We start from the raw sequence: 13,318 nt of genomic DNA, 5'->3' as shown, positions 1-13,318 counted from the left end.
GCCGGACATGTCCGGGAAAATCCAGACGTATGGTAACCCTAACATCACTGCTCCATGCTTGGTTTGCCCAGCTGTAAAATAAGGTTCATGATACCAACCTCCTTTGTAAAGTACTTTGAGATCTGCTGATGAAGAGCACTATGTAAGAGCTAAGAGTCCTTATTATCCATGAAGCATAGTCATTTGGCATATATTGAGTTTGGATGTCTCGATATTGGCTGGATTCAATCCAGGCTCTAATGGGTGACATGGAACAAAGGGCGGGGGGGGGAAAGGACTACACCTATCAGCATTTATATCCTGTTTTCTTATTTTAACACAGATGCTCCCATCTCACCAACTGGTCCTTCAAAGGAGAGACGTTTCCCCAGCTATGCCACAGCCACCACTGTAATATGCATGCTGCTGATTGTTGCGATTCCTATGACGATTGTCAAGGTGAGTCATAGCACACGGCAGTGGTCAGCCAGCAATTAGTGGCTTCTTGAGCTGGGAGTTCAAATTCCTTCTCTGGGAGAATGAAACTGAGGGGCAATCCCTGTCTGCAGAAAGTCCAGCCGAGTCCCCTGCTTCAAGCCTGACCTACCCAGCCTAACCATTCTTCCCTGGTGGGCTAGCTTCCTCCTAAATCCTCCCCTGAAGAGACCCACCTCCTAGACTAGGGAGACCAGACACTCCAGCTTCTGATGGTGAGAGTGGGAGGAACTGACCTCACTCCTAAACCCAAGGAACTGTTCTACTCAGCTCTGATCGGGGGGAGAGCTCCCTTCATTGCAGACCTTGGGGGCAGGATGAGCTTTTCAGACCAAGAGAAGGAAGAGTTGAACATGGAAGTGAGGAGGCTACATTAGTTTCCCAAACCCCATGGCACGTGTCACTCCGTTACTTCAAGGCAAAGAAACCAGATCTCTGTAGGAGGCTCGCTGGTGCATCTACCCTGAAATCACCCTACAAAATACACAGCAAAGCCTCGCACTACAAAGTGAGATCTCCCCTCTTCCTTCCCACCAGCATACTGCTCTTTCCCTGTTCATTGGGCCTCTAGATTAGGGCTGTTTAAGGCCACAAATGCCAACCTGCTGCTCGAGGGCATTGCCTGGCCAAACGCTATGGTGATGCATTAGGATAAGCCAAAGGATAAAGGAAAAAATAAAGACCTCAGTCTGCTGACTAACCAACATACTCTGTGGGGCTGGGTTCCTCTGTTCTCAATGGTCAGCTGCATACAATTTGGGGGTATGCACAGGTGTCCTGCGAGGTGGTTGGTGCCTGGAGTGAGTCAGGAAAGGGTGCTTTGGCTGCATCTGCTGAAGAGCAGCTGGCACCTTGATTCATTTGCTTGGTATTTTGGCAGAGCCATGAGGTTGCTCCTGTCTTTTCTGAAGATTTGCTAAAGGGTCAGTGAACTGATGGCAGCTGTGTCTAAGATAGCAGATAACTCCTGTCTGATGTGAAAACAGAAAACACAGAATATTTGTGTCACAGAAAACAAATACGAAATAAAGCAGAAAGGAGGTAGACGATTGTGATGTTAGATAAACAGGATGATTTTTTAAAAATCTGTATTTATATTAAATTAATTCTTAATGTATCATTCAGATTGGGTTTTACAAACGGAGCCGGACACGTATGGTTTATAGGTGACGTTACTCTGCTGTGGATCCGCCATATCTCAGGCACTGAAATCGTTAGTTCTTTGATTCTATCTCTCCACGGGCCCGTCCTGTGCATCTCCATTTTCCCAGCCATGCACTGTGGGGTTCCAAATAAACACACACGGCCACGGTATGGAAGTTTGTAGCATGTTTGTTATTGTGGCTATCGGATTGCACTGAGTCGGTCAAGACACAAGAAAAACAAGTCAGTCAACTGCAGCCCTGCTGAATTGACAGAACTACTCTTGCTCCAACAGGTGGCTCAAAAATCTTGGACTTCCATTGAGAAATCATTTTTTTAGAACAACTGCTAACACATCACATGGAGCCCAAAACAACTTCCATTTTTGGTGTCCGTTTCACGCTTCAAAAAAGATGTTGAAGAGGTGGAAAGGGTTCAGAAAAGAGCTACAAGAAAGATTTGAGGTCTGGAAAACCTGCCTTATGCTGAGAGATCGAAAAAGCTCAATCTATTTAGTTTATCAAAGAGAAGGTTAAAGGTGACTTGATCATGATTTACAAAGTACATAGGGAAGAGATTTCTTTGATCTAGCAGAAAAAGGAATAACAAGATCTAATGGTTGGAAGCTGAAGCTAGACAAATTTAGACTAGAAATAAGGTTGATTTAGTTGGGGTTGGTCCTGCTTTAAGCAGGGAGTTGGACTAGATGATCTCCTGAGGTCTCTTCCAATACTAATCTTCTATGATTCTAAGGTACAAATTTTTAACAGTGAGGGTAATTAACCATTGGAACAAAATTCCTAGGGATGTGGTGGATTCTCTATCACTTGTGTCTTTAAGGCAGGACTGGCTGCCTTTCTGAAAGATATGCTACAGCTCAAAGAGAAGTTCTGGGCTTTATGCAGAAACAATTGGGTGAGGCTCTATGACCCATGACATGCAGGTCAGACTCGATAATCATAATGGCTCTTTTTGCCTTAAAGTCTATGACTCTAGTTGCTCTGAACCGCCCCACTCCAGAACATTGTGAGGGTTTGGAGAAAATAGAACCTGGGTCCGAACTAGCCCTAGTTCTAGTTTTCCAAAATTCTAACTCCATCAAGGATCTCTTAACTCCAAACCATCCTGTCTCAGTTTCTTTTGGACCAGATTGAGACTGACCCAGGTGCAGAAATACAAGCTTGTGGTGGGCATAAGGAAGTACCTTCTCCCTCTCCTGCATTCCAACCTCTTGCATCCTTAGCGCAGGGAATAGCTACAGTCCCACCCTGCAGTCTCCTGAGTGCATGGACTGTTCCATGTCAGAGCCCCTGGGGAGCAAACTACCCCAAAGGGGAACTGTCCAGATGTGGAGTAGGGAGCATGCTGCACCATCTTCAAATGAGGAGACGAGCAATAGCTGCACACTCTGGGAGCTCAAGGAGCTGCCCCTGGTTAGTAATGCAGCCCCACAATAGACTTGTGTTTAGTGGCACCGTTTAGCCCTATGGATTCTATACCCTAGCCTGGTACCTCAGCACAGGACAAGGGTGTGTGTGTCCTATACAAGATGCAGAAGGGTAATTCACTGCCAGCACACCCCTTCACAGCTGGGCATGCTATAACATGGTCTTCTCCTCTGGTGCCCCCTGCCAGCAGTTGCAGTATTTTGCATCTGCACATGACTTGTCCCTCTGGCTGGGTCACATATAACTTCATCCTTCCCAGCTTAAACTGAGTCCAACAAAATACTCTGGTGGCTTCATATCAGGCCTTCAGCCCAACTTCAGGGTTTCCTGGCCTTCCAACCCTGGTCTCCAGGGGTCTTTGCACCACTGTCCTCAGTGGGCCAGCAGGGGAATCTAAGCCCACTCTCTACTCTAGGTTGCAGCTTAGGGACCCTGCAGTAAGCAGCTAAGGTGTGTCCATTCAGACCCATTGTTTCCTCCCTGGGCTACTTCCTGCCTTGGTGTGTCTCTAGGTTTTTCTCACAGCATCTTCCCAGACTCATTCCTCCACAGAGCAAAAAGGAAAATAGATTAGTTATGGGGAATAAAGCAAATGTCAAGGCCTAACAGCAGTCCTGCCTGCTGCAGGAAAGCTCTGGCATCTAGCAGTCTCAGGATAGCCTCCTCCAGGCCTTCATGTAGGCAGCCTCTGGTCCTAGCCAGGCTTTCTTTTAAGAGGCAAGCACAAAAGATCCACCACTCAGCTGGGCTTTTTCCTCTTTTAATGTCTCCCCCCGGGGTCTGACACCTGTCAGGTATAAAGGGGCAGGGCTGACTGAGCCCATGAGCTCTCATTAACCTTATATATTAAAGCCTTATATATTAAAAATGTATACACTTCGACTGAGGTTGAGATGCAAATAGGAGACAGTCTTGTTGAAAGTCTCCGGGTAAGGATTAAAGGGGTAAAAAACAACTAACAAAATCATCCAAAGTACAGGACTTGGTGGTGATGGGGGACTTCAACTACTCAGATATCTGTTGGGGAAATAACATAGCAGGGCACAGATTATCACTGCTCTACAGCCAAAATGCTTCTGAAATAAATGTAGTCAAACTTTACTAATTCTGGGTCACTGAGAACGAAAATGATGCTTAAAATTGTTGATTGGCTCTAGTTTTCAAGATATGCTATTGGGTCAGTATATACGACCCTTGACTTGGGAATGGCGGAGGATAAGTGAGTTATAAAGGGAAGGGATCTCAATTTAAACCAGAAATGACTAAAATACATCTTTGACTGGATCTATGAATAAATCTATGACTGGGGAGTTTGGACAGTACTTGCTTTTTAGGCAAAACAATGAATGATGCAATTTGAAGCTGGTATTGCGTCATACATGATATGAATTGCATCATGTTATTCCTAGAAGTCATGGATGATGCAATCATAACGAAGCTTACATCACTCTGCTGAACAAATTGCCCTATATCAGCTCTAGAAATCATACAGTGTCGTGCTCTCTTATTTGTCAGTGTTTGATTTTGCAAAGGGACACATTTCTGTTTAGCCAAAGTGAGCAGAGATGCCTCGTACTTGTGTGAACAGTGCAGATAACTTCTGCTATGTTTGTGGTGAAGTGACTTTTGCATCACAAAAGCGCAGTATAACCACTATGGTTAAGAAAGCCTATCACCTTTATTTTGGCTGCAAAATTGGAGATCAGGACAAGAGGTGGGCCCCACACATATGCTGCAACACTTGTGCAACAAATCTTCGCCAGTGGTTGAACAGGAAAAGGAAATCTATGCCTTTTGCAGTGCCAATGATTTGGAGAGAGCCAACAGATCATACTAGCAATTGTTACTTCTGCATGGTGCCTCCAGTTGGGAAAGGTGTGTCAAAGAAGAAAAAGTGGACTGTACATTATCCAAACATTCCATCAGCTATATACCCAGTACCCCACGGAGAAGGACTGCCGGTTCCTGATGCACCAGAATCATTCTCACTTGAGTCAGACGAGGAAGAGGAAGAGGATGAAACTTCTGGTCCTGAACCATCAGTGTTACAGGACCCACATTTTCTCCCATCCTCCTCCTCTGAACCACACCTCATAACACAAGGTGAACTGAATGACCTTGTCCGGGATTTGGAACTACCCAAGAGTAAGGCAGAGCTGTTGGGCTCCAGACTACAGCAGTGGAATCTCCTGGCAGGTGATGTTAGGGTTTCCATGTTCCGTGACCGTCAAAAGGATCTTGTCCCATTCTTCTTCATGGAAGGTGATCTTGTAGCCTGCAACAACATCGATGGTGTGATGGCAGCCCTCCACATCGTTCACGATCCAGATGAGTGGAGACTGTTCATTGATTCATCGAAGACGAGTCTTAAAGCTGTTTTACTGCATAATGGCAATGTTTTGCCATCAATTCCAGTTGGTCATGCAGTCCATATGAAGGAAACCTATGACAACATGAAACAACTTTTGAGGTGCATAAACTATGACCAACATCAGTGGCAGCTTTGTGGCGATTTGAAGGTTGTTGCTCTCTTGCTTGGTCTGCAGACTGGATACACAAAGTACTGCTGTTTTCTCTGCGAATGGGATAGTCGTGCAAGAGATTCCCACTACATCAAGAAAGATTGGCCACTCCGACAGTCATTGGAGCCTGGGAGGAAAAGTGTTCAGCATCCACCACTTGTTGAATCAAGGAAGATTTTGTTACCACCCTTACACATCAAGCTGGGTCTGATGAAGAACTTTGTCAAGGCCATTGACAAAACACAAGCAGTTTTCAAGTACCTCCGTGGAAAATTTCCAAGGTTAAGTGAAGCTAAGATAAAGGAAGGTGTCTTTGTTGGTCCTCAGATTCGTGAACTTCTTCGCGATGATGCATTTGACCATGCACTGCGTGGCAAGGAAAAGACGGCATGGAAAGCCTTCCAGTTAGTGGCAATAAATTTTCTCGGAAACAACAAGGCAGACAACTACAGGTTGTTGGTGGAAAACCTCCTCAAGGCATACAAAAGCCTTGGTTGCAACATGTCACTAAAGATACATTTTTTGCACTCTCATCTAGATTTTTTTCCACCAAACTGCGGAGCAGTGAGCGACGAGCACGGCGAGCGATTTCACCAGGACATTGCAACAATGGAGAAACGCTATCAGGGCAAATGGAGCCCAGCAATGCTTGCAGACTATTGCTGGACAGTGACAAGAGATGCTCCATTTAATGAATACAAGAGACAAGCCAAGAAGCGCCGAGTAGACACTGAATAGGACTAAACTATGTACAGAATAGTTTTTTGCCTTTTGTTTCATAATAAATTTTATTTATATAACCCTTTTGCTGATTTTTAAAGTGTTACATAAACAGGACAGGTGAAATATTATCATGTAAAGCAACCATAAACACATGAAAAGACCTAGGTTTACAATTTATGATTAAAACTCTACTATCTACACAATATACATAGACATAAAATGTAAAAACTTAAATATCTTAGGAACAGTAGCCAATCAGTTGTTTTAATTGTCATATCTGAATTCAGCACATCAAAATACATAATAAATAGCACATTTTATCTCTGAAGCAGACGACTTCTCAAAAATTGTAGACCAGTTTTATCCAACAAATTCTTGGAATGTATTGGAGACAATTTTTTATTTCAGAAGATGGAGAAAGCTACTAGGGGAGAGGCAGTTCTAGATTTGATTTTCACAAATAGGGAGGAACTGGCTGAGAATCTGAAAGTAGAAGGCAGCTTGGGTGAAAGTGATCATGAAATGGTAGCGTTCATGATTTTAAGGAATGGTAGGAGGGAGAATAGCAAAATAAAGACAATGGATTTCAAGAAGGCAGACTAGCAAACTCAGGGAGTTGATAGGTAAGATCCCATGGGAAGCAAATCTAAGGAGAAAAGCAATTGAAGACAGTCGGCAGTTTTTCAAAGAGACATTATTAAGGGCACAAGAGCAAACTATCCAACTGCATAAGAAAGAAGGAGCTGACTGAGGAGTTATCTGAGCCATTAGTGATTATCTTTGAAAAGTCATGGAAGAAGGGAGAGATTCCAGAAGACTGGAAAGGGGCAAATATAGTGCCAATCTATAAAAAGAGAAATAAGGACAACCCGGGGAATTACAGATCAGTCAGCTTAACTTCTGTACCCGGAAAGATAATGGAGCAAATAATTAAGCAATCAATTTGCAAACATCTAGAAGATAATAAGATGATAAGTAACAGTTAGCATGGATTTGTCAAAAACAAATTGTGTCAAACCAATCTGATAGCTTTCTTTGACAAGGTAACAAGCCTTGTGCATGCAGGGCTGGCTCCAGGCACCAGCCCACCAAGCATGTGCTTGGGGCAGCGCCTGGAGGGGGGCGGCACCGCGGGGCGCTCCGGCCCCAGAGCGGGGCCGCGACTGGGCTCGCCGCCCTCGCCGCGGCGCTCCGGCTGCCAGGGAGAGCGCAGCCGCAGCGGGCTCGCCGCCCTCCCCCGGTGCTCCGGCCGGTTGGGGAGAGCGGGGCCCCCGGCCAGGCTCTCTGCCCTGCTCCCGGCGCTCTGGCTGCCGTGGGGAGAGCGGCGAGCCCCGGCCGGGCTTGCCGCCCTCCTCCCGGCGCTCTGGCCGCCGGGGGCTCTCTGGCCGCCGGGGAGAGCGGAGAGCCCCGGCCGGGCTTGCCGCCCTCCTCCCGGCGCTCTGGCCGCCGGGGGCTCTCCGCCCTCCCCTGGGCGCTCTGGCCACCGGGGGGAAAGCGGAGAGCCCCGGCCGGGCTTGCCACCATCCCCTGCCGCAATGGGGGGGGGGAGGTCGGCCGCTGGCTTTTTTGCCTACGGCGGCAAAAAAGCCAGAGCCGGCCCCGTGTGCGTGGGGGCAAGCGATAGACGTGGTATATCTTGACTTCAGCAAAGCTTTTGATACTGTCTTGCATGACCTTCTCATAAACAAACTAGGGAAATGCAACCTAGATGGAGCTACTATAAGGTGGGTGCAAAACTGGTTGGAAAACCATTCCCAGAGAGTAGTTATCAGTGGTTCACAGTCCTGCTGGAAGGGCATAACGAGTGAGGTCCCACAGGGATCAGTTTTGGGTCTGGTTCTGTTCAATATCTTCATCAATGATTTAGATAATGGCATAGAGAGTACACTTATAAAGTTTGCAGACAATATCAAGCTGGGAGAGGTTGCCAGTCCTTTGGGGGATAGGATTAAAATTCAGAATGATCTGGACAAACTAGAGAAATGGTCTGAAGTAAATAGGATGAAATTCAATAAGGACAAATGCAAAGTACTCCACTTAGGAAGGAACAATCAGTTGCACACATACAAAATGGGAAATGACTGCATAGGAAGGAGTACTGCGGAAAGGGATCTGGGGGTGATAGTGGATTACAAGCTAAATATGAGTCAACAGTGTAACACTATTGCAAAAAAAAGAGAACATCATTCTGGGATGTATTAGCAGGAGTGTTGTAAGCAAGACACGAGAAGTAATTCTTCCGCTCTACTCCGTTCTGATTAGGCCTCAACTGGAGTATTGTGTCCAGTTCTGGGTGCCACATTTCAGGAAAGATGTGGACAAGTTGGAGGAAGTCCAGAGAAGAGCAACAAAAATGATTAAAGGTCTAGAAAACATGACCTATGAGGGAAGATTGAAAAAATTGGGCTTATTTAGTCTGGAAAAGAAGACTGAGAGGGGACATGATAACAGTTTTCAAGTACATAAAAGGTTGTTACAAGGAGAAGGGAGAAAAATTGTTCTTCTTAACCTCTTAGGATAAGACAATGTCATGTTATAATGGGGAACACAGGGGGGTATATGCGCCTGCTTTAATTAGCAGCTCTCAGCCAAACTCTGCACCAGCCACAGCTGATTGGCTCAGTGCGCCCGCCAGCCCCAAAGGGCCACTCTGTTCCCGACTGGGCTGGCAAAAGGGTGCAACGGTGACTTGTCTGGAGCCAGAGCAGCTTCCTCCCAGGGCCCCTCTCCCTAGCCCACATGGCCCAAAGTGCAGCTCTGAAGCAGTCTGCCCAGGCAGGGATGGGACCGTGGAGAGGGGCACAGCAGGGGTGGATCTTGGGGGGGAGGGGAGGATGGGACAGAAGCAGGAGGGACGGGGTGTGGCAGGTTAAGAGGCTCAGGGTGGTGGGGAGAATGGGATGAGGGTGCAGTTTGTTCCCCACCCCGCACAACCACTTTTGGGGCAATCAGTGATTTCCCTACACCCGCCCTGAATTTCCCCAACCCTCCGCCCCCCAGTTTTGTGAACTAGTTACATGCCAATTTAGTGACTGTTTGGAAATTTGAATTGAAATTGAAACATTAATACACACTTTTAAAGCATATACAGTGTATGATAAAATACATGTATCTGAAAAAGTATAATAGATTTGAAAGTATGAACATAGACTAGCTTTCTTATACAGCTGTTGTTTTTTATGACAATGTCGGTGCATTCATTTCGGTGATGATGGCCAACCTAATAATTTCAAATGATGATTTGTAAGCGAAGTCTAAATGAGCTCTCCCTGACAGCTAGTGATGAGCTGGGAGCTGGGGGGAAAGGCTTCAGGACCAGATTGTATTTACATTCACACCTAATCTACCTAGGTATCCAGCAAACAGAGCTGTGTTGACCAAGTGATTTTGACTGGGGTTGGGTTACAAATCACTTGAATGCAGGGGAGGGGGGATGAAATGTTCTTGTTCTTATTGTATGAGTAAAGGGCAGTAGAACTGTACTTAGCCTGTGCTGATTGAGGGCATCAAGAGAGAGGGTGGGGACCTGTCCCTCTCCACTGTTTAAAGACAGAGCTGATTAGGCTCCATAGATAGTCTTTTGTTCTGTTAAGTGACCACTGCAGCTGAAATCACTGATAATCAGGTCTAAGTGCTTAGTCCTGCTGTGGGGACAGTGTTTTTGTGGGTACAGTGTTTTTGTGGAAGAGACGGCCCAGTCTGCACTAGCAGCGAGGTTCCCCCACTGAAAGCTCAGCTGAAATCACTGAGAGCTGGGTGGAACCTCAAGAGAAAAACTCGCAGAGGTCACAGTGGCAGGTGGCAGCAGAAGCATATACGGCGCAGGGCCATTGGCAACAGAGTGGTGGAGTGAACGGTGGCACAACGAACAGCAATGGCCAGAGCGAACAGTGAGCAGCTGGAGGAACAAGAAAGGTGCCTTCTTGCCCCCACCTGGGAGGTGAACTCACGTGAAAGCACCTCTGAACTCTGAGTCTCCACTGACCAAGGACAACACCGGTGAGTGGGGTGCGGTGGAGGGAAAAGTGAGGGGCACGTTAAACAAACATTTGTTTGTTGGACTATATTTTAGTGACTTTGCTCCAGAATGCTAGATTTGTGACTGGGAATGGAAACTTAGGCTATGTCTACACTACAGAATTAGGTCGGATTTATAGAAGCCGGTTTTATAGAAACCGGTTGTATGCAGCCGATTGTGTGTGTCCCCACCTAAAATGCTCTAAGTGCATGAAGTCGGCGGACCGCGTCCACAGTACCGAGGCTAGCGTCGACTTCCGGCGCATTGCACTATGGTACCTATCCCACAGTTCCCGGAGCCTCCGGCGCCCATTGGAATTATGGGTTGAGATCGCAATGCCCGGATGATGCAAAGCAGTGCCGCGAGGGGTTCTGGGTACATTGCGTCAGGCCCCTCCCCCGCCGTCACAGCAACGGCAGACAATAGATTCGCGCCTTTTTACCTGGGTTACCTGTGCAGACAACATACCACTCCAAGCATTGAGCCCGCTCAGCTCAGCTCACCGTCACCATATCTCTTCCGGGTGCCGGCAAACGTGGGACTGCATTGCTAAACAGCAGCAGCAGCTTACTGCCTTTTGGCGGTAGACGGTGCAGCATGACTGGTAGCCTTCATTGGCGATCTGGGTGCAGGCAGCCGTGGGGCTGGCAGCCGTAGGGCTGCATTGCACCAGCCCCTTGCCTTTTGGTAGAAGATGGTATATTACGACTGGTAACCGTCGTCATCGTACTGCAGTGGCTGTCGATCATGGGCACCCGGGCAGACAATGATGGTTATCAGTCGTAGTATGCTATTTTCTGCCAAGTGCCCAGTATTGTCTGCTAAGCACCCAGAAGAGGCCGATGGCGATCTGGGTGCTGGCAGACATGGGGCTGGCAGCCGTGGGGCTGCATTGCACCAGCCCCCTTGCCTTGATGATGATGGTTATCAGACGTAGTATGCGCAGGATGGGGCAACATTGCTACACAGCAGCAACCCCTTGCCTTTTGGGCAGTAGATAGTATATTACGACTGGTATCCATCGTTGTCATACTGGGTATCAGATCGTGCAATAGACCTGAAGGCTAACTGCCAAGCGCCCAGTATTTGCTGCCAAGCACCCAGAAAATGCCAAGGGCTATCAGTCATGCTGCACCGTCGTCTTAAGATGTAAAAAATAGATTTATTCTCCATTCATTTGCTTCCCCCCTCCCTCCTGCTAAACCCAGGCTTTTGAGTTCAATCTTTGGGGGGGGGGGCATTCTGTGTGACAGTTGTTTGTGTTTCCCTGATGCAAAGCCACCTTTCTTGATTTTATTTCCCTGTACCTGTACGCGGTGTCACTCGCCCCTCCCTCCCTCTCTCCCTCCCTCCTTTCTTCCCCTGGTCCGTCAGATACTACTTTCGCGCCTTTTTTCAGACCAGACGCCATAGCCAGCACTGGGATCATGGAGCCCGCTCAGATCACCGCGGCAATTCTGAGCACTATGAACACCACGCGCATTGTCCTGGAAAACATGCAGAGCCTCCTGGACATGCCAAAGCCAAACCAGGACCAGCTGAGGAGGAGGCGATTGCAGCGCGGCGACGATAGTGATGAGGAAATTGACATGGACCTCTCACAAGGCACAGGCCCCAGCAATGTGGAAATCTTGGTGTTACTGGGGCAGGTTCATGCTGTGGACCGCCGATTCTGGGCCCGGGAAACAAGCACAGAGTGGTGGGACCGCATCGTGTTGCAGGTCTGGGACGATGCCCAGTGGCTGCGAAACTTTCGCATGCGTAAGGGCACTTTCATGGAACTTTGTGACTTGCTTTCCCCTGCCCTGAAGCGCCAGAATACCAGGATGAGAGCAGCCCTCACAGTGGAGAAGCGAGTGGCGATAGCCCTGTGGAAGCTTGCAACGCCAGACAGCTACCGGTCAGTCGGGAATCAATTTGGAGTGGGCAAATCTACTGTGGGGGCTGCTGTGATCCAAGTTGCCAGGGCAATGAGAGACCTGGTGATATCAAGGGTAGTGACTCTGGGAAACGTGCAGACCATAGTGGATGGCTTTGCTGCAATGGGATTCCCAAACTGTGGTGGGGCCATAGACGGAACCCATATCCCTATCTTGGCACCGGCGCACCAAGCCGCCGACTACATAAACCGCAAGGGGTACTTTTCAATGCTGCTGCAAGCCCTGGTGGATCACAAGGGACGTTTCACCGACATCAACGTGGGCTGGCCGGGAAGGGTACATGATGCTCGCGTCTTCAGGCAGTCTCTTCTGTTTCGAAAGCTGGAGGAAGGGACTTTCTTCCCGGACCAGAAAATAACCATTGGGGATGTTGAAATGCCTATCGTGATCCTTGGGGACCCAGCCTACCCCTTAATGCCATGGCTCATGAAGCCGTACACAGGCAGCCTGGACAGTAGTCAGGACCTGTTCAACTACAGGCTGAGCAAGTGCCGAATGGTGGTGGAATGTGCATTTGGCCGTTTAAAAGCGCGCTGGCGCAGCTTACTGACTCGCTCAGACCTTAGCGAAAAGAATCTCCCCATTGTTATTGCTGCTTGCTGTGCGCTCCACAATATATGTGAAAGTAAGGGGGAGACATTTATGGCGGGGTGGGAGGTTGAGGCAAATCGCCTGGCCGCTGATTACGCGCAGCCAGACACCAGGGCGGTTAGAGGAGCACAGCAGGGCGCGGTGCGCATCAGAGAAGCGTTGAAAACCAGTTTTGTGACTGGCCAGGCTACGGAGTGAAACTTCTGTTTGTTGCTCCTTGATGAACCCTCTGCCCCTCCCCCACCACCCTGTTAACTCTACTTCCCTGCAAACCAACCACCCCACCCTCCCCTACTACCCTCCCCCCTTCGAGCACCACTTGCAGAGGCAATAAAGTCATTGTTACTTCACATTCATGCATTCTTTATTAATTCAGCACACAACTAGGGGGATAATTGGAAAGGTAGCCCGGGATGGGTGGGGGAGGAGGGAAGGAAAAGGACACACTCCAATTTAAAA

The sequence above is a fragment of the Terrapene carolina genome, unplaced genomic scaffold, assembly GCF_002925995.2.
Source record: "Terrapene carolina triunguis isolate 2854851 unplaced genomic scaffold, T_m_triunguis-2.0 Scaffold67, whole genome shotgun sequence".
Taxonomy (NCBI): domain Eukaryota; kingdom Metazoa; phylum Chordata; order Testudines; family Emydidae; genus Terrapene; species Terrapene triunguis.
The sequence above is the reverse complement of the archived record's forward strand: the minus strand, read 5'-3'. Positions refer to the sequence as shown.